Raw genomic sequence first — 21,593 nt, 5'->3', positions numbered from 1 at the left:
GGCAAGTAATTAGAGTAGCAAATAATAGAGCCAGAGTCCCAAATTAACTTTCAATATTATCATCTTGTTGCTAGTGGCTAAAACAATGCTAACATTGGTAAATCTACATACCTTCTGCTAAACAGCTATTAAAATAAATGATTTAGCAAAAATCATCTTCAGCTTCCTTGTTCTAAAATGTGCCCTTTTAGTGCAATTTAAATACCACACTAACTACTGGCACATTCCTCTGGTTACGTATTTCTCCTAATTGCTCAGAGGCTCAGTTCACATGTGTTTCACCTACAGCATCTCTTATGGCATCAAGTGTCTCCAACTTGTGGCATGTTTTCTTTTGATGTTAACAGTTTTAAAAAATTGACTGGCAATTCTTCATGTAGTAGGCTACTATTTAAAACAAACAAACAAACAAATAATGAGATCGCTTTTCATTTTTTTATGTGCATTTCCTTTTTTCCTCAAAGTGTGATGACAATTACAATCCTCCAGAACTAGCCAAATGTTTCTCAGTTTAATACTTTCTTTTTCTACTTTCTAGGTCTGATTTTCTCAAAATCAAGATGTTAATTTATTGACTGGATAAAAATATTTTTTGAACAATATTACAAAAAATATACCATATCTACTTAAAAGTTTATGCAATATTTAATGTTTCATATTATAACTGTGCATATTTGTACTGTCATATACCCAAATGACTTAAACTGAAGCAAAAATGTTATCAACATGTTTTTTAACTTCTGTTTCATAATTGACTTTGAAACTTTCACTTTTAATTTTGCATTAAATCATCTGAAAATTCTGAAATGTTGAAGCTTCCCACAGAGAAATGCCATCTACCGATCATTTTCAAGTGATTACAAAAGCAAAAGCTGCAAGCATTTGTTCCAGTTATGCTGGTATTTATGGCCAAGACTTAATCCCTTTGATACTTTCAAAAAAATGAATAATCTTCTGGAAAATATAAAGACAAAAAAAGCCCTAAAGAGAAAAAAAAATGCAAACTGCAAAAGTAGGCTTCATCCTTACCTAAGTTCTATTCACAAGTTATACTAGTGTAGGGTACCAATGTGAAGTTACCAGCACCAGTAGGAGCAGATACAGTATTCTTAATGTATTGTTTTATCATTGCATAGCAATGCTAAAATTATGAACTTGACTTTTAAAATTAATTTAAAATATTTAGGTACACACCCGAATTCTTGCTAGGGCTGTGACAATAAAGTTATATCATTTGTGCCTCAGCAGTCTGGATACAAATTTTTCATGAAATTTGCAAACATTAAGTTTCTCAATATCTTTCTCTAACTGGCTGCATGTGGTGCAAGAATAAGGCTGATATAACCTACCTCTGCCAGCTGGTGGAGAGGTTCAAACTGATACAAAGTCACAGTGATACAAGGGACCATAATTCACAGATTGTTCATGAACCCCTGCATAGAGCCCATTGAGCTATTGACTTTCTTACTGGAGAATTAAGTATTTTGTAAGTTGTCGTAATGGACATAGCATGGATGTCAAATCCAGAAGGAGTCATTGCAGAATGTAGTCTTCAATATACTTGTGGAAGGAATGATTAGCCATGTTCTGAGCAGATTTGGTCAAATTCTGGTCAAGGTCTGAATACTTAGCTTTGTATAGTTATCTTATCTGTTACTTATTCAAGCAGTGAATAATAGCCATGATGAAGCATTTCTTCCTATCTACAGCACCTTTGGGCTGACAGCAAGGTAGAAGATTCTTTGACACGTTTGAAAGATTTCCTGGTTTTATGAATGGATTACTGTGCACAGATCATGCACTCTTTTGGAAAATGTGGCATTTTAAGAACTGCTTTTTAGTACCTTGATTAATATTCCCAGGGGTGCACAAACACAGCAGAATGTCTGCTCTAATAGCATTCAGATAGCTGTATATAAATAAAGAGAGATCATCCAATAGAGTTCTAGTGTCTAGCTCCATTTTCTAGCCTAGTGTCTAGACAATGGACCAAAAGATGGCACTGATGAACATATAACATATAGCTAGGTCATGGTAGAGATGATCGCATACTTTTTGAACTGAAATGATGATTTTTTTTAAATCTTAAATGTTGTGTAAAAAGCTCTAGCAGCAAAACTGCAGTAAAGTATTTAAAAAATAATGAAGATGTCTTTTATGTTTTAGGACTTTTTTCTCTCTTTGAAGCAAATTATTTTGAAGGTATAGTTATCTCTTTAAGAATTAAAAACTGAATGAAAAAGTAAATCTTGAAATTTCATCAAAACTCTTTTGATTAACCTGCCAAATTCACTTCTCTTCATTTTGTTTTATAGGAAAGCTAAACAATGTGTTTGAGTGTTCTTGAAGAATTAAACATTTCAGAACTGTAGCTATTTTGCCATAATTAGCAACCTGTGTTCCAACTTTTCTCTATTCCTTTAACGTTACAGGAACTTCTTTCCTTCCAGAAGCAATTTGTTGTGACTTTGAATAATAAAATATTTGAAAGGCTTGTGATGTTGTGTAAAAGCTGAATGCACACTCTCTTTTCTCCAGTATGACAGTAACATGTCAGTATCATGCAAAAGGAAGTTTCTTTGATTTCCTGATATACAAATTTAATAAGAGAATCATCATTATTTGCTACCTGCCCCTCAAGCAATAGCCTGCAATATCCAGTTTATGGTCTCTTGGCTAATGTGTATTAAGGGCAGTTTTTGTCATAGCCATAGCACAGGTATAGGGGCAGTTCTGGGTTCTGTTCTTTAGCATTGTTCTTCCTTCCAGACTCTTCCTTTGAAAAGGGGGAAAAGGGCAACCCACAAAGCCAGCTCCACCAGGTGCAGCTAATCCTTAAAAGGGTTAAGGCCACTGGCAGGACAGGATCAGCAAAGGTGATCACAGATGTTTTTCCTTCTTGCACCTACGTAATAACACCAGTTCTACAAACGGCTTTACAAGGAAAAAGCCCTGTTTGGCTAGTAAATGCTCTGTGACATTGCATTTCATTAACACCACATTAAAATTATTCTGGAGAAGTCTTAATTTATTTAGTAATTAGAGGATCAAGATTTCATGCTTTTATTTGACTCCTATTTCCATTTCAGCAGTTCAGGTTTGGGTATGTTACGTCAGCCATATTGGAGTTAGCCGTGGAGATGGTAAACATCATTTTGTGGCATGGACGAGATCACAGACTTTACAAGGTTTTGGTGGGCCAAGGCACCCATCTCCTGCTGCATGAGAGAGCTCTCAGGGCACCCAGGACTTTTTGGGGAGGTTTGGATCATCTGTCGTGGAGCCTGGCACTAGCAGTCAGTGATGCATGGCAGAACAAGCTTTTGCAGAAATTGCCCGCTGCATATGTGCTTTCTGCCTAGCTCAGCCCCCTGGGGATTGGTGCACAGTCTTATCTCATGGCGACATTTTTCAAGGGCATAAGTAGCGGTTAAGAAGCCTTCTTACTTAAAAAGCCTATTACCAGTTGAGAGGGGCAGTGTCTGAAGTAGTTCACATCATTTGTAACTTCTGTTGTCCAGGTTGTCATTTTCTTATGATTTAATGATTTTGATAGGTGACTCTAAAGCTTCTATAACAACAAATGTATTTGATAGGACTGAAGAAAACACTATTACATTATGTTTCTTTCTGAGAAGGGAGGCTGTGGAATAAACCTAAGTACTTTCAGATTCAAGGTTAACTAAGACCACCGAGTGCTGCTTCAGCACAGTGGATGCCTTGAATCTTTTGGACATGGGAAAGAAAGCAGGATTTAAGTGTTACAGAAAATCTAGCTGGAGAACAAGTAATATCCTTTCTGAGACTATTTTTTTAGGTTTTAAATAATAGTTTTCTTTGGCTTTCCATATTAGATGCTTGGTGCATTCATCACTGTTTTCTGACTAGCAGAAGAATTTTCTATCATCAGTAACTGATATTAGGAAAAGAAGAGAAGAATATGAATCTGGGTTTCCCTAGATACAGCTATCTTAATCAGGTAATAAGGTTTAATTGCTGGGGTTAGCAAGGTTAGCAACAAATCTTCAGTTAGAAAAAGAGAGATGCAGCATACCATATTAAAAAAAAAAAAAAAAAAGAAAAACAAAAGCTCAGATTGTTTTTCCTCAAACATCAGCAAAAAAAAGCTGTTGAAACATAATCTGCCCACTCCATTGCTCCCGGTTCAAGCGCTGATTTCACATAGACCAAATCTTTAAGTTTCTCCTTCTTCTTCAATACCATATAACATATGGTTTTCCTCATCATTAGCATTGAGTTTGATAGCTTACTATATTGTATCATGATGCTGTTTTAATTGGATGATTACATATATGCCTCAGGCAAGATACTATCCTAATGTCTGATGATTTAGCAAACCAAATGATCTGATTTTATTTATTTATTTTTCTTCCATATGAAACGTTTTCTAGCCTTGACATCCAAAGTGTAATGCTTTTGTGAAACGAGTCTAGATTCAGAACTTCTAGGTGTTGGCACTAGTTGTAATGATGGATGCCTTGAGCCATGGGAAAACAGTATATAATTTTTTTTTTAATACATGATCTTAAATGTTGTGCTAGGTTGTCCTCAATTAAAAAAAAAAAAAAAGCCCACTTTAAATATTTATGAAAAGCCATTATTAATTTTGAATTGAGTAATCAGTGATTGTCTTTTATAGAGAAGTCTGAAATATTCACAGTCAGGTTCCTGTGCTAAGTTGCAGGAGAATATAAAGCTGCATATATATATTTCAGTAGTTGGTTCAGTTTTCCTGTGCCAAACTGTTCAGTCTACACTACAAATTTAAAACTGAATTTTTAATTTAAATTATAACCAATCAGTGGGCATTAAAACTGGGTTAATAGGGTCAGATAGTAGTGGTTTAGGGTGGTAGGTTCAGAGCTTGTAATAGATAATATTTTTCTGTGTTTATTTGTAATTTATTTGTAATTATACAGCTTTCCATGTCCAGACTGTCCTTGTTCAACTTGTACAGCGTCTTCTTTCCTTTCAGCTCTCAAGAGGTAGAATACTCCAAAACAAGCCTACAAGCAGCAGAGATTTTTTTCCCTGTCCTTTAAGAACTCTGTACTACCCTAGGTTTTCTAAAAAAATATTTATACAATAAAGTTTGTAGACAGTGTAATGGGTATAGATGCATAAACAAGCTTAATCATGTGCCACAATGAGAATAGAGTTATCATGTCCAGATTTCAAATTGCAACATTAATGTTCTGTAAAAACGTTCTTTAACATGAGCAGAAAGTTTATCAGCCAAAAAATGAATCTATAACCTTTTGGCTGGAAGAAAAACTCTACCAAATCAGCTGCTGTGAGGATAAAAATTACTGGATTAATAACTTTTTTTTTTTTTTTAATGAATAATTATTTTGTGTCAACACATAACTGCTTATATAGAGGTTTCACCTATGCTCTTCTTTATTTTATTTGATTATAATATTTTTCCCCATAGACAAAGCTCTCTGTGAGACAAACACGCTTGACTGAATAGTAGAGAATATTTACATAAGGTACCAATGGCTGGAGGGCATCTGCAGTATTCAACAATTACATGTACAAAACTCCGTGTCCTAGTGGGATTCCCACTGAGAATGTAGTTTGCATGGTGTAGAATAATCAAGGACAGAAAAGAACTGCAAATATTCATATTAGGAAGTTTACTGTTGGAGAATATTTCACATGATCACTTTAAAATAGTAGATACCAATGGTCTCTGGGAAGAACCTGAGAAAGCTGTTTCCTGCAGTACAGAAACCATTCTGTACAGTTAATGGCCTCTGTTACTTGTGCTCTACTGGTTCCATATTGTTTCCTCTCTGCAGCCTTGAAGGAGAAAAATAAAGCCTTTGTAGCCAGAATGGAAAAAACAAAGCAAAAAACCTCAAACTCTTTAGCTTAAGTCAATAAGAATTCCTGTTTATTCCAAGTCTCATTGTCGTTTCTTGGCCCTCTGCTGTGCTGTAACAAAACAATCAGTAAGACATTTTCAGAGATGCCATGCAGTGTGAGGCATCAAGGAAATGGCAGAAAGATTTTTAGCCACCTGAGTTAGAGAGAAAATTAATCCCTTCAAAAGAACTTGTCTGAACTCTGTAATTGCTGATATGAAAGGTGCATTTAGTGAAAGAAAGAAAGTGGTCATACTCATACATTTAGTGATCAGTACAGACTCAATGTAAAACACAGCTGCTAAACAGAAAATAAGTTCTTCAGAGGGTTCTGGGTAATGACCCCATTAGAGATAATGACCTTGAACACCATTCAGTCTTAGTTTAATACCCAAAACCTGTAGGTCAGTATTCTTTTTGATTTAATGAATGCTCAACAGTCTCATGTGTCAAAGAATAAAAGACAAGAATGAACATCTCATGACTGCTTAAATTTAAACAATCAACCTTCATTTATTTGAGTGACTCATATGGGCATTGGATTTAGAATTCTCAGCCAAGACATTAGGAATATCCATATGAAATGTAATATTGAATTTTATTATGACACATAGAATTGACTCTGACGGCATGGTGATTTCTTACAGTTCAATAAATATCCCAATAGCTCTGTATTATGAAGATATGATTAATCATGAAAATTTCACCTTGTTTGCTTGTAACTTCTTTTTTGTCTATCATCTGTTTATATGTCCTTTCCTTCTTAAAGTGCTGTCTTCTCTGCAATTTCAGCTAAAAGTTTTGCTCAAGGGTGCTCTTAATCTGGTTCCTGAACACACCCCAAAATGCTTGCTTGAATCCCATAATAAATGAAATTTATGTTAGTTTGGCTGTCATGGGAGCTGGGCTGAATCTTTAGTGCTGCAGTGAAATGTAGGAGCTCAGATTACAGTTCCTGGGGTGCTGAACCTAATCATTTAGTTCTGCTCATTCAGCCGAGTTCTATTCATGCAGACTGACTACATAGCAAAGCTGGCCAAGTATCAGCCTAGATCAGGCCCAGGAGGTGATTTAACCTAAGTCTCTGGAACAAAACAGCAAAGCTTCCAGGACAGTAGTGGAGGAAGAGACCTGTTAGAATTCCTAATTTGTTGAAATTGTTCCTGGGAAGAAGAGGAAGAAAGAAAGAAAATAGAGATAGGACTCAGTAGGAGTGTCAATGGACATGCAGCAGCAAAGGGATCTCCAAAGGCCGCTGGAGAGCTATAGTGACATTGTTCCTGTGCGATTAAAAATAGAGGGAAGGAAAAATTGTAGGGCAGGGGGAAAAGAGAGGACTGGTAGGAGATCTGCTCAGTTAAAGACTGGTACAAGGTCCTGAAAGCCTTTTACTTCTTGCACACACTGCAAGGGGATGTATAAAGGCAAAAAAAGCCTGTAGACAGTAAGTGGATTGAAACAACTATAGTTAACATTAAACTCTTCATAGCATCACAAAGCATTTGACTTTATGTCCATTTTGTTCATCTCTAGATATAAAACTTGTGTTGCTTTAGAGGAACACAATTACCCCAATCGCAATTGTATAAACAATTACAGGTATAAAAAGGTTAACAGAGATCTAGTTTATATCCCCAGGAGTCAGTAATAAACGCTTTTCTGTCAAATATACGTAAGTGCATGTTAAAGATTGTACCATTAGGAAGAAAGCCAAAGGGTGGAAATTAGTCTGCCTGGGACGAGGCTGTGGAGAACATTTATTAACCGTCTTACATATTGTGCAATGGTGTGGGAACTTAAGGGAAGATGCAGTCCTGTGAATGAGGAGCTGGGGACATTAAAAAAAAAAAAGGAAGTGCAATATGGAGATAAGTAACATGAGGGTGCAGAAGTGGAGGGACAGGCTGAGAGGATAAGCAATACTTCTCATATAAATATGAGTATAGGAGAAGGATTCAGTGGAGATTTGTAGCTCAACCTGTACTCAGTAACTCCAAGTTGTCTGCTATGAATTTGTCCAGATTACAGTTTAGCTATGCCATGGATGAAGAGACAGCCAAGATCAATCCTTGTGGGGTTTATTAGCTGACAAGTGTTGGTGGTACCTCTGTCACATTCTTGAATATCTTCTCATACCCACATTATGAACAGTTTTCCTTTTACAAGGTAATCTCAGACTCCTTTTGCACGGAATAATGGAGTCAAACTCTTTGCCATATTCTAATGTATTTATCTTATTCCTGAACAGGCAGCTTGGAAAAAAGCATCCCTCCAAAATCCAAAAATTGGTCATTGCTAATCAAGAGCTATGTTTCACAATATGGCCAAATTCTCTCTCAGGTTTGAATATGAGCTGCTTAAATACAAGAGGAATTTAGCTGTAATTTATACCCACAGCATGGCACAGACAATTAAAATCTATATTGTCATCTTCCACCAAAGCCACAACTTGCATTGCTTGTTAAAGGGGCTTTTCCAGGTTGAAGGAGGAAGTGTTATACATAGCCACTTCTCCACTTCAGGCAGGTCCCTCCACAAGACTCCACCAGTACTTATCTCCCTGTGTTACTTGCATACAGTTAACATGGCTACAGCAGAAAGGCCAAAATACTCTCACCTTACTCATGGCAGCAATCCCTTTTAAAATGATATAAGTGAGCTGAGGCCTTAGGCAGAAACCAAATTAATTTTATATCTAGGCAAGACACATTAACTACCTAGGCAGTAAACACAAATGAGTAGAAAGTTCAAGCTTCGTCTTATTCAAAGCAAATGATTAGTTCCACATTTTCTGTGAAATTTTGATGATGACAGGAAGTCAAAAGTCAGCCAAAAATACAGCTTCACAGATAAGTATTATACAGTGATGCTAGCTGGTACTGAGTTAGCTTTAAAGGAGCACTGTCAATTAAAAGTTTTCTGTGTGTGTGTTTTTTTTTTTTAATCTCCTATTGTTACATGCAACATCTTATATTAAAAATGCTGTAAGAGATTAGAAAGGGAAAAAGTCCTTATTCAGTTTGCTGCAAAATGCACAAAGTCCTTTTGTTACGTAGCTAGCGTCGGTGTTCTCTCCTGTCTGTGGTTTTCTCTATTGTTTGTGTAGCTCTTTAAAAAGACAGAGAAACACAGGAAAATGAAACACCCAAACCATATGAGCTAACTATCTACTTATGTGGTTCCTGACTCTATTAGAGTATGCATCTGATAGGAGTCAACCTGGGGTCTGGCATTGTTTCCATGGACTGTTTGTGCACTTTATATTAGATTACTGGATAAAAAAGAGCTGATGTTGGGACCAATGTTTTAGTCTGCCATCTGCTAGCTGACTGCCTTAACCACTTAGCTACAGAAGCAAGTTTCCAGCTGTTTGTCCTCCTTTTGTCCTCCAGTCTCTTTTGTTGCTGGTCATGCAGGCGTTCAGCTTCAAGAGAAGATGAAGCAGGTACCTAAGCCCAGCAGTGGCAAGCTTCTAGAAGTGGCAGTTATTTTAGCTTTCAAGCTAAGAAAAGCCTGAAGTAACAAGTCCAACATTTTCTGGTGGAGAGAGATGATCTTTGGACTTTGAGGAAAAAGTAAACAGCAGCATCAACACCTCCTCCCTTTTTTGTATTTTAAAATGAAAGCAATATTGTTACTCTATTAGATACTGAACTTAATCAAGCCAGTAGGAGATAGGCATGAAAAACCTATCAAAGGCTGTAAAGGCCTTTAACAAATACTGAACCCATCAGGAGACTGAAGATCTGGGTTGTTTGTTTGTGAATTGGCTTTGATAAGTAATATGAGCCAAATAGTTAATATGGCATTAGCAGAATTTTAAGTAACTGAGCAAATTCTTTAGCAAAAGTGGAGACACTACAGTCTCAGATAGTTCTGAAAGCCTTCTGAGGATTTTTGTCTTGGATTTAACTGACAGAATCTTACATAAATATCACATTGCACTTCAGATTTTTTTTTTAAAGTCTCACCTTTAAACTCAACATCTGTACTGCAAACATAATCCAGGTAAGCTTTTCAATTAGCTTTTACTGGATAGGGATGTTTCTGAACTAATTTTATACCTATATTACTGTGTTTGGACTTTTTTCACTCCTTCACTGTGGTTAGGTGTTCTGGCATTACCAGGAAAAAAAAATTGTAGATGTTATGGGCTATATAAGCTCTAGATTGGTGCTCAAGATTTTGAGAATAAGTTTGGACTTGGTTAAACTTGATATGGTCATCCAGGTAGACTTAATGCATAAACTGCTCAATGCAATTGCTTAGAGTGGATAAGGGAGAAGAACAGACAAGTTGTTTCTGTGAAGGTAAAAAATCCCAGGTGGATCCAATGCCTAGATGATTCTGCAGCCTTCTCAGATCTGTTAAGGAAGGGGCGAGAAACCAGTCTATTAGTATGACTGAAGCTCGGAAAACAATGTTGGGTAAACTGTTGTGGTAGTCCTTTGCAGCTGATAGTTCACCTTCAATGAATAAGACAATCTGTCATGCTCAGCTAAACCCAAGCTGGGCAACTGAGAGGCAGAATTTGGACGTTACCTCTCTACAGTCAGAAATTATGGGAAGAGCAAGAGGGGACTGTCAACTTCTGATTGACTGATGGCCAAATTCTCTCAACAGTTTGATTCATATGTTGCTAGATGAATAATATTTTAGAGCATCTGAATGGACACGTGTAAAAACACTTGTCAGGCAGGTAGGATGCAAATAAAAGTAATCTCACTAATTCAATTCATATGCCAATTTATACGTATTAGAATCCTATCCTAAAGGATAAGGAACTGTGGAGGAACTGTGCAATGGGAACTCTAGCTGGGAAAAGCTTTGAGGGGGATCTGCCTATGCTTTACCATTGAACAGTGGTAACGGAGCTGGAATACAAACTTCCTGACTAGGAAAAATCAGACATCGGGGGTGACACAGTAATAAAAAAAGATGGGTTAACCAATCTCCCCATGGTATTCATCTAGGCCTCTAGGAGAAATCTTTTTCTTTCCTTTCTCTCCAAGGCCTTACTACACATTTGTCCCCTGATCTTCTCTAGGGTCACCCAGTGGCTGCTTATGCAGTCTCTGCGTGCTCGCTATACCCTTTTCTTCTTTCTGTACATCTTACCTTGCATTTGAGGAGCGCCCCTAGCCACTTACAAGTTTCTAAGTGCTTTCAGGGAAGAAGCAATCCCTGCCTGTCTCAGCTGGGTTTCATTTGACCCTGGTATCAGGCTGCCTTCCTTTCTGCTGTCCGCCCTCTCCTAGCAGAACAAAACAAGGCATACTGTAGCACATATCAGACAGCAAACAAGCAAATAAATCACTCACCGCAAACTGCCAGCCCCTGCTAGTCTTTGCTGGTCAGCATTAATCCCCCCCACTCAAAGAGCAAGAATACCCTCTCTGCAAAGAAGCTTCTGGCCATGAGGGAACTCTCTTTTTTGCTACCCTAGAAAGACAGGAAGTGACAAGCTCTGTAGCTCTGAGGCCTTTGAAGGCTGAAATATTTTCTCTAGTCTTTTAATGAGTGGGTCCCAGTCCCTCTCACAAAGCCATCATTTCCACAGCACACTAGAGGATCATTGCTTTTAAGAAAGTTTTCTACTCTGCTGATTCTTTGCAAAAAGGCATTTTGGGGTGAATTGTCACAAATTTTCCTCCCCTCCCCGCTCCCACCCCTTTTTCTCTACAGTCTCTCTGCCATCTCTTGTCATTTGCACATCTAAATAACAAATTTTCTCCCTCGTCTAAAACTGTGATGGTTTTCTAACCTTCCAAATTACATAATTTAAGAACAAACAGCCCTCTTTTTGAATTGCTCTGCCTTTGTCCAATTTGTGGTACGAGGTTATTTAAGTGTATGTCTTTGAATGTATTACTTAATGCCAGAGCCATTATTATTTCCTTCCTTTTCAGCTGATGCACATATTCAGTTAAAAATCAATTGTGTGCCACATCCACAAACATACCCTCAGTCTTATTTCCTCTACTTTATATTTTCCGCTCTTTGCTTGGATAGTTAATCTTCCACTAATACCACTCAGGACATCTCAATGTTTTTTTTAAAGTTCCATCATTTCACAGTCCAATTGCCATTTGTGGCAAGATGACCTCCTACGTAACGTTCATATAGCTATTTATCCTGCAAAGCTCTAACCTCAATCTATAATGTTCTTTCACTCTTAATTTCATAAATAGATTTTGATAGCTGTCTCAAATACAACTGCAAGGGCTTTTTCTTTGAAAGTTATTCTAAGATTTTATAGTTTTAGAATAAATTATAAATGTTAGCAGATTTGGAATCCACATATCTATGTTTATTCATGTATAAGAAGCTGACACTTTTCTCAGGGAGTACTAAAATAAAATGCTGAATCTAAATGTCATTAAGGTTTGGCAAGAATGAGATCTGGGGTTTTGTGAGTAGCTACAATTTGTTAAACCAAAGGCAGACATCAGCATCTGCATCCTTACTGGTGATGTGGAACAGTGTTTATGGAACAATAAATTGTAGAAGAACAGCTGAATTCTCACTTCCTGCAGTGAATTTACGGTATTTATGCAGCTACAGTGCAAGAGCAACAGACTCAGCTAATTGCTCATGTATCATAAATGCAAGAGGACAGGTAAAACTGGAGTCCATAAAATATTTTTGTTGATGACTGACAAGATTTAAGACTGTCCTTAGTTAGCTTTCATTAAATCATGTTTTCTTGGAGTTCATCTTCAAAAATATGACTCCTTCTCACCTGTTAATGTAAATACCTCAGTTTTAGTTGTCAATGTAGATTTCATTTAATCCCATGTATTTACATTCTTCTTTCTGTGAATGATTCTTGTTTATTTATATAGTCTTTGCTGAATATTTATATATGGATGTTTTATGAATCCTGAAGCAGAACTTACTTGCCCTGAAACAGTTGCTCATATACACAAAATTTAGCTGTGTTATATAGCCAATCTCCCTTTCAAGTTTGTACGCTTTATCTCCTCTCCCCAGAAAAGAACTTTACGTTTTTATACGCCTACCTTTCTCATTTTTGCTGACGCAGTGACATGCACCTCCTTTTCCTCTTAAAATTAAGTCTAAACTTCTCTTTACTTCTTCTTCTGTTTGTCTTAATAAACATAATACCCTGATCATTGCCTCATGTTTGGATCTTATATACCCTAAAATGTTTTTGTCTTGACTGGCGTCTGGCAAAGCAAGAGAGTTTTTCTTAGTATATATCTGGCTCTAAAGGTGATAATAGTGATACAAATGTAACAGTAATTTCTTTAGTAGATCTTCCTTCTTCCTTTTCACCTAACTGTGGTCTAACATTTATTCTCTGGGTTCAGTTCAAGACTTAAAATGTTCTCTGTAAATTAGAGAGCAACACAGTTAATTACCTTTCCTTGTTTCCTTGTTTATTGAATCTATATAGGCAGTAGCAACTGCAAGTTCTGGCAGGGTAAGCATCTTACAAATGTTTATACCTTTATGTGAGGAGTTCCTTTTAACTTATGCTAACATATTATTCAGAAATTATTATTAAATGTAGGTACTAAAATCTGATTCTATACATTATCAAACCTCATTTTTCCTCTTCCAACATATTTCCTGCTGGTTCCTACAATGCGGTCCCTAAATGCCCATCCTTGGTACAGCTCTGATTCCAATTAAAAGAATCTGTCCTTTGTCCTATGGAAGGATCTGATTTTGTCATTGAAAGTACTAGATGAATTTTCTTTGGATACTCTTTCAAAAACGCATATCATTCCTTTTCCCCAGTCGCATAGGTTTGTCCATGGAGGGAACTGAGCTTCTCCAGAGGCAGTTTGGTTAGGAAGACAGAACTGGATTTTCTCCCATTAACGATTACAGACTCCAAGAAAACTGCACTTTAAACTTATGCTTCCCTGACAACAGCTTAAAGCTGAAAGCTGGGAAGGATGAATGTGGATCCGAAGCCCAAACCCAGGCATTGCTTATATTGAATTCAGGTGTTGCTCATGGCTGTCTGCTAATATATCAGTGAATATATCTGCCAACATTTCCATATAGTACTGCTTTTCCTGGTTTCACAGTGTCAACATCTTTACATATGAGAATATACATTGTATGCAATGCATAGTTATTAAATGTTATATAAATATACTGAATAATACAATGTGCAAATATATAATATATATAAGTATATAATATATATAAGTGAATAACCCCCCAAATTATTATTGAGTTCTAAAGAATAAATTCTGCACTGTTGTATCTGCCTATCCTCCACTGAACATATTAGAAATACCCCAATTTAGTCCCAGGTAAAAACTGACAATCAATGTTTTATTTCACTGAAATGAAAAGAAGATTTTTCTTAAAACAGCATTGATTATTATTTTATTATCATTGAAGCTGTTGTTTTTATTAAATTATTTTCTCAAATTGTAAAAAAAAAAAATCAATATTTGAATAAAGGCTGTGTGCTTGTTTAGTGTTAGCTGTGCTCAGTTTTCACTTAGAATATATAGATATCTTCCAATTCCTCTAAGACACAGAAAAGAATGAGTTTACAGTTTTGGGCCAAGCAAATAGCAGCTATAGTTGAGTATTTCTGTGACACACTGAAAAAGCATAATAAAAAGTTTAATAATTTAACATTCAACAAAATTCTTGTCTCTTTGCCTGAATAAGACTGGATTCCTCTACCTCTGTCACTCTCTTAACTTTATGGTTTCAGGTGCAGCTGGTCTCTGAGTAAGAAGAATCTTGTAAAATTGCAGGAGACAGCTGGCTATCAGCCATTCATACTTCCTGCGAATGCTCTGAAATAGTCACAGTTTCTTTGGTAGCAGAGAAAGCAAAGATTCCTACAGAAGTCATAGGATTCTAGATGTGTCAGTGCATCAGTGGAGATCAGGAAGAAATTGTCTCTTGAAAAAAAACCAAAAGTGTATTATTAAAAAAAAAAATGTTTCTTTCTGTTATTCCCCCACCCCCAAAAAAAGTTTCACTTTTTTTTTTTTTCCCTGAAGTCAAGAGCAATCAGTGTACAAGACAGAAATTTTGGTGTGAAAGGATGGGTGTTGCCCACATCTTTCACTAATTCTTTTCAATTTAATAATTTAACTACATTGGTAGTTATTAAGCATTAAAACTCTGAGTTTGGAGAAAATGCCAAGCAAGCCTTCTGTTTTTTTGTTCATAATAGCTTTTTAATTGCTAGAGACTGGAGTTTTCCCAGTAGTCCAGGATAAATTCAATTAAAACTAATAAAAAAGATAGGAGGAGAAACTGAGCCTCTCTTTGAAGAATAAAATATCCTTGTAGCTTCCTTGAATTCTGAATTTGAAATAAGATTAGAGGGAGGATCCTCTGACTGGCAGCTTTTATATGCTGCTAAGGTGGGAGCCTTTCCTCAAAGAGCAGCTAATGTAGTATTTCAGGTTGTTCATAAAAATGTTATCGAATGTTACGAAAATATTTGTTAAGCATACCAGCATATTTTTTTTAAGCAATGAGATGTTCACTGAAATAATAGAAATGTCTCATTAAAAACAGGGTTTTGTAGACAGAGTAATATTGATTATAGACACTGAGACAGGAAATGAGAGATGTCTCATTATTTTCTATAGAGAATTTCAGCCTTCAGGAAAGAATTCTTCTTTCAGAAATTTTATTTTCTAAAAGTAAAACTCCTGAAGATAATATTGCTTTGCAGTTTAAACAAATGTGCAATTAAATAATCTTTCTTGTTTAATAGTTTTTACAATAGAAGCACAAAATTACATACCTTTTGGGGAAAAAAAATAGCCCCTTTTTCTGAAAAATATATTTATTTGTATTCATTCAGTAAGCTATTTTCTGCCTACTGATCCTGGAAAAGTAGAAGACCATGCAATTATTCAAAGTTCCCCAAATTAAGTATAATGCATCTCTTAAAAATGTAAACTGTATAAAACTGTTCTATTACCTGCTTGAATGAGACCTAAAATAATACAGCTGGAGTTACCAGCTGCCATACACAGGTTTCCTAACTTTACTTGGCATCAGCGAGGTAGATGTCTCCATTTGCTAATTACGCTAATTCCCACATTACGTTATTAATAAAAAGACTTACTGTGCAGGTTATGCACTACATTTGACATGATGATAGAGGTAGAAAGGTAGAGTTCAGACAAACTTCTGCCATGCTCAAGGACCTATTTCCACCTTGGTAAACATTTCTTCCACATTCTATAACAATTTAAAATAAGTGGGGGCTATGACTGGCCGGTAGAGGCAGCAGTAGCTTTTAAAGGAAAGTCCTGTCTTTATTTCTTGAAATTTGCACAACTCAGTAACTCATAGAAAAAGTGTAATTTTGATTATGCACATCAGCCAAAACTTCGGGTAAACCCAACACTTCTTTAAATGAAAGAAGAAACTTTCAGTTGACTGCTGTTTCTAATTGAAATATTGCACAAGGTGTTTAAATGCATAATTGTTAAGGAAACAGCACACTTCTGATTCTGAAATAGATGGTTTACTGCTCAGTTATTTTGCCTTTACTAGGGGATGCATGAAATCTTAGCAAGATCATTTCTGTGTCTCTCTGTGATGTCAGAAAGCAGGTCGTAAGCTCCGAGGACGCTGCATGTTAATGGTGGTGGCACTCCTGAAAGAAGGTGGGTGGACTGTGTCACAAGGATTTCGTATAAAAGCAAGAGTTCCTTGCTATCCTTTGCAGGAGTATCCTTGGAGACACTAGTGAGGGATGCAATTCAGAGCAGTTCTGTGTTTGTTCGAATGCTGAATAAGAAACCACGGCTCTACAAGACAGGCTCAGGATGAGTTTAAAGATAACTTTACATGCTGGACACCCACTCTGCACTACATGCAAGTCTTTCGCAGTCTGGGATGTGGTGTACATTATATACTGGATTTGCCAGTTGTGCAGTCTGGATTTACAAAACACCATCCCTCCCCTCTCCCCTGCCTTCTTCCAATAGCTAAGAACAGTCTATATTACTGGTTTAAATACTAAACGTAGTGTCATATTGTCAGAAACTTGCTAAGGTCTCAAAAAATTACTGACAAGTTAGTCCTGGTTCATGTTTTCATTGTGCTTGTTTTAAATATGTATTACTCTTATAATTGAGCCCTGTCTATGTTCTTAAAGTGGTGCAAATGTGTAGGCATACGCAATTGTTACTTGAACATGTATCCACCACGACAAAGAGGAAAACAAACTCGATTCTTGTATGGCTTTCCTATAATGTAAAGCTTAAGTAAATAAATAAATAAACACAACAAAAAAGTGGAAGCATTTGCAGATATAAGCCTATCTTAAATTCCCCAAGCATCCTGCTGGAACTAGGTTGTTTATAATGATTTATGCCACTTGTGGATAATACAACATATTAGATATTGCTCTGTCTTACCTAAAAAAAAAAAAAAAAGTTTACCTCATGAGCAAAATATCTGCTGGGTTTGTATTGTAGCTTGAATAATGCCAGACACATTAGAATCACGTTGGTTATTCTTATTTGTGAATCACAGAATGACTGCATCCTGCCTAGAATCCTGTCTAAAAGCATTCATATCTTAATTTTGTATGCCATAAAACATTGTGGATGACAGCCATTTGGGGGGAAATCCACTGCAACCAAAAGAATTAAGCCAGAGACAAACTTGCCTTGTGATGATGTTTTCGTTTTGTAAGTTAGATTTCTCTGGAGCAAAAGTTACGTGTGTATCAGGAAGGTGTTCAGCAAAAAGCAGATCACTAGTGTATTGCTAAGTTCTTGTCCCAAGGCAGTACTAGTGTTAATTGCATTTTCTCCTTAGAAATGAGAATAAATTCTGTTTAGAAATCAGAAGTATGTATAATTCACTGCACCCATCAACTATCTTACTTTGAAGTGTCAGAACTGTTTTTGGCTCATTCTTCCCATATACAATCCATTTAATTCATTTTGAAAGAAAGAAGACTGTAAAACCTTCTATAACACAGAGTAAAAGCATACATAAAGCAGCAAAATTCAAAGATTACAAGGAAGCCCAAGATGGTAAGAATCAAACCTTCGAAAGTCAAAAAATAAATCAGCATTGTGATCATTAAATTGCTAGGAATGTTTATCTTCTGTCATGTATTTTTAAAATGATGTGTATAATATAAATTTTTAGCTAAAAGTCTTTCATAAAAGTAGAGAAGAACTAACAATTCTAGTTCCATGAACCCTGTGATGCAGGGCAATTCAAGTCTTTGTCTTAGCTATACACTTGGCCTCATTTTATGTCAAAGTAAGCCAAATGCAATATTCAAATATTCTGATTAAAAATGAGAATTTTTTTTTATTGTACCAGAGAAAAATCTAGCACTTTAAGGCTTTGGGAAAGATATAAAGTTTACTACCTTCTGGAGAATTTCAGTGACACAATATTAATTTCAAAAGTACTCCCCATCAAGTCAGCATCAAAACTTGTTGACTGAACACAAAATTGTTCCAACACCCGTCCCCCCAAAAAAGAAAATCCCCTCTGTAATCATGAGGCTGAAGGATTATTGTGAAAAGTCCATGGATACTCAGGTAAATAAAATAAAATAAAATATTATATGGCAATGAGTAATTCTTGGGGAATACGTATATATAAACTGAATATATTTGATAGTACTTAATTTCATCCTTTTTTTTTTCTTTCTTTCTTTTTTTTTTTTTTTTGATGAGGCATTCTCCAAAGGAAAGAAAACAATAGAATACAACATAATGAGTAAAGCACCTGTTACAATGATTATCCAAACTCAAGTCCCAGAAGCAACTAAAGACTAATATATAAGATAATTTTCTTCTTATTTTTTTTCTTCAGAGACAGACAATGAAGTAATCAATGAAGTATAGATAAAGTACAATGAATTTCCTGAGTAGAAAGAATAATAAATAAATAATAAATAATAATAAAATACAGTCAGTCTAAATGCCTGATATCTTTGATGGGATTTATATTCCTCTAGTTTATATAATTGTAGTTGATACATTTCATCTTAATTTCAAAGTCTAAAATAAGTCAGAAGAATTGCCTCCTGGAAGTACTTATTTCTCTCCAGTTTTCTTCAGCTCTCCAAAAAGAGAATCTAGATGATCTCAGATTTCTACATTGTCGATGTCTAAAATTAGGTGAGATATATGACACATCTCAAGTCTCTGAAAAGATCTTGCCATTTGTAGAGATGTCTAGATGACAGAATACTATATATGACAAAATCCTATTACAAATTGTGCTCAAGTCCTCAACTGTTAAAGTAATTTCCTTTTCTAATCCTGTCAGACAACATCATTACTATGTAGCTGTCAATATCGAGCTGGAGAGCTCACCGGCAGACTTTTCATGGCATGAGCCTGAACCTCCAGAGAAGGTTCAGAAAGTCCATTAATCTTTGGAAGCCATTTCAGGGAAGAATTTACTCTCAAGTACATGTTTGGCGATTTTCAGGGTTGAGACCAGCAATAGTGTCAGTTAGTCCTGGAAATCTTCTGATGACACAGATTCTGTGAATTCCCTTCCTATTCACACTACCTAGTCTTACAACAGCAGTTCGGAGAGCTCTCTTTAAGATGACAGCATCAAGCCAAGAGAGCCGGAAGGGACAGTTATTGATGTTATAAACTCCCAGTCCTAGCAAAAAATACTATTAGAGCTGGCAGTGCTGGCTTATTGATCCTTTCTTTAGCTAGTGGATGTATTCCTAGTGATATGTTCTCCCATTCCTCAGGATGGCATGGAAGTAGCCACAAGGACGATGTTTGTAATATCGAAGCATTAGTGTGAGGCTATATACTTGTATATTGGTACCCGTGCAATAGTACTGTTTCTGAGCATCCTCCTGAGACAGTTTTGGCCCAGGACAACTAATACTCTCCAAGGTAATCCTCATTCTCAAGGCCCATTTCTGATGGGTTTTTGATACCCTGTGCTGTTGGGAAGAGAGTTAAATCAGAGATGTTAGCTGGAACATGCCACTTGCCTTTAGGAATAAGGAATGGACCTTGGCCCTTACATTTACTAGTCTAGGAATAACCCAGAACATTCAGGTAGTAGAACTAAAAAGTTATTTTTAGCTAGCAAGATCAAAATTAAACTAAATTGCTAAATTCAGCTAAAATTGAACTAAAATATTTAACTGGAGAAGAGCAGGATGAGCTGTGCAAAGACCACTACAAAATAGTGATACAACAGGACATCATTCTGTCATTCTGGATTTCCTAGGCCCTTAAGGATGTTGTCTCCATGAAGAATGCATGGATGCCCTTTCTCAACACACTTGCAATGGCATGTTTTTGTAGAAATTCATCATGAATTCATGCTTGAACTTCTGTAGTGAAAGGTGATATTGAGCTTATAATGACAAGGGGAAAACAAAGTTATTTTAGGTGTAGATGTCTCTTTACTCTAGATAAATATTTGGCTCAAAGGTATTAAAAAATTCAGCTTCATCAGTTTGTCACCACAATATACTATCAAAGATTTACTATTCCTTTAGCTACTTTCTAGAATATCAAATATCAATTTGTAGCGAGTTTTAAGTTGTCAAGATATGGCATCATAAGAAAAGGTAAGTATTCTGAAAGATTCCCAAATGTTCCCTCACTTTTTTCAACAGAATTTTAGACAATTAGCTTTCTGATAATTAGCTTCTTGAACTCTAAAGACAATTTAGGTTCTGACATTTCAAATGGACCATGAAGCCTAAACCATGATCACATCAGTACAGCTCAGTTAATGTTATCCATTTCCATCCTTTAAAACATTTCAGTCGAGAAGAGATGGTTTTTATGATTTAAGGTGGAAAAATAATATAGTGATTTTGACAAATACTCAAAAATATTAAAAATGGAAAATAAAGTCCTATTGTACATGATGCTGCAGTATATTTTCAACAGAAACACCCAAGTATGTATAACCTACAAACATATATCCACATGGATTTACAGAGCATTACAGGGAAAAAAAAAAAAGTAAAGTGATTCTGAAAACAGTTAATCAAAAAGTATATTTTAACTTAAGTAATAATTCTGTTTCAGATGATGCTTGTTTATTTGCCACTTACTTACAGCTCTCCAATTCACGAAACCGACATTGGTTCACACAGTAATAATTTTTAGTACTGTATGAAAAATCAATTAAATCATGATTTAGACTTCGCAGGGAGTTAATGGATAGCAATTGAACAAACTATTGCTGTGCTTCAAGTAATATTGGGTATCGTATTCTGCCTGTATAACTTTTGTCCTGCCTACTGCTTAAACAGCTATTATGGATTGCTCTTGTCAATGTCTTATGTTGTGTGTCTGCAGAATTCCCAGTGCTTCTGATCCAGATGCTTTATACTGGTTGCCATCCAGTCTAAGAGACAAGACAAGGCTGTCACACAAAGATAGTGTAGCTGTTCTTGTTTAAAAATAAATAAATAAATAAATAAAATCCAACAAATCCAACTTTTTAAATAGAAGAACTACAAAAATCAGGATTAAAAAGTGTTCAATAAGCTTAGGGGCCACATTTGGTCAAACTCAGCCTGGAATAATTGTATGTCTGAAGACAGACAACATGCTGAAAGAGCCTGGGATCTAAATAGATGTGTAAAGTACACAGGAAAAAAAAAAAAAAGTTTATGATTAGGTACAAGTAACAAAAGAGTGGAATAAGCAGCACTTCATATGCAGCATGGCAGGGAAACTGAGGTATTTCAGC

The 21,593-nt window shown here is 36.0% G+C and overlaps 1 protein-coding gene across 1 annotated transcript in view; it reads right to left on the bottom strand.

The window, feature by feature from the left end:
* Window positions 1-21,593, bottom strand: part of CNTN5 (contactin 5) — a 672,212-nt gene that overhangs the window by 525,086 nt on the left and 125,533 nt on the right. The window lies entirely within an intron of this gene.

The sequence above is a fragment of the Apteryx mantelli genome, chromosome 1, assembly GCF_036417845.1.
Source record: "Apteryx mantelli isolate bAptMan1 chromosome 1, bAptMan1.hap1, whole genome shotgun sequence".
In the NCBI taxonomy this organism is placed as follows: Eukaryota; Metazoa; Chordata; class Aves; order Apterygiformes; family Apterygidae; genus Apteryx; species Apteryx mantelli.
The sequence above is the reverse complement of the archived record's forward strand: the minus strand, read 5'-3'. Positions and strand labels throughout refer to the sequence as shown.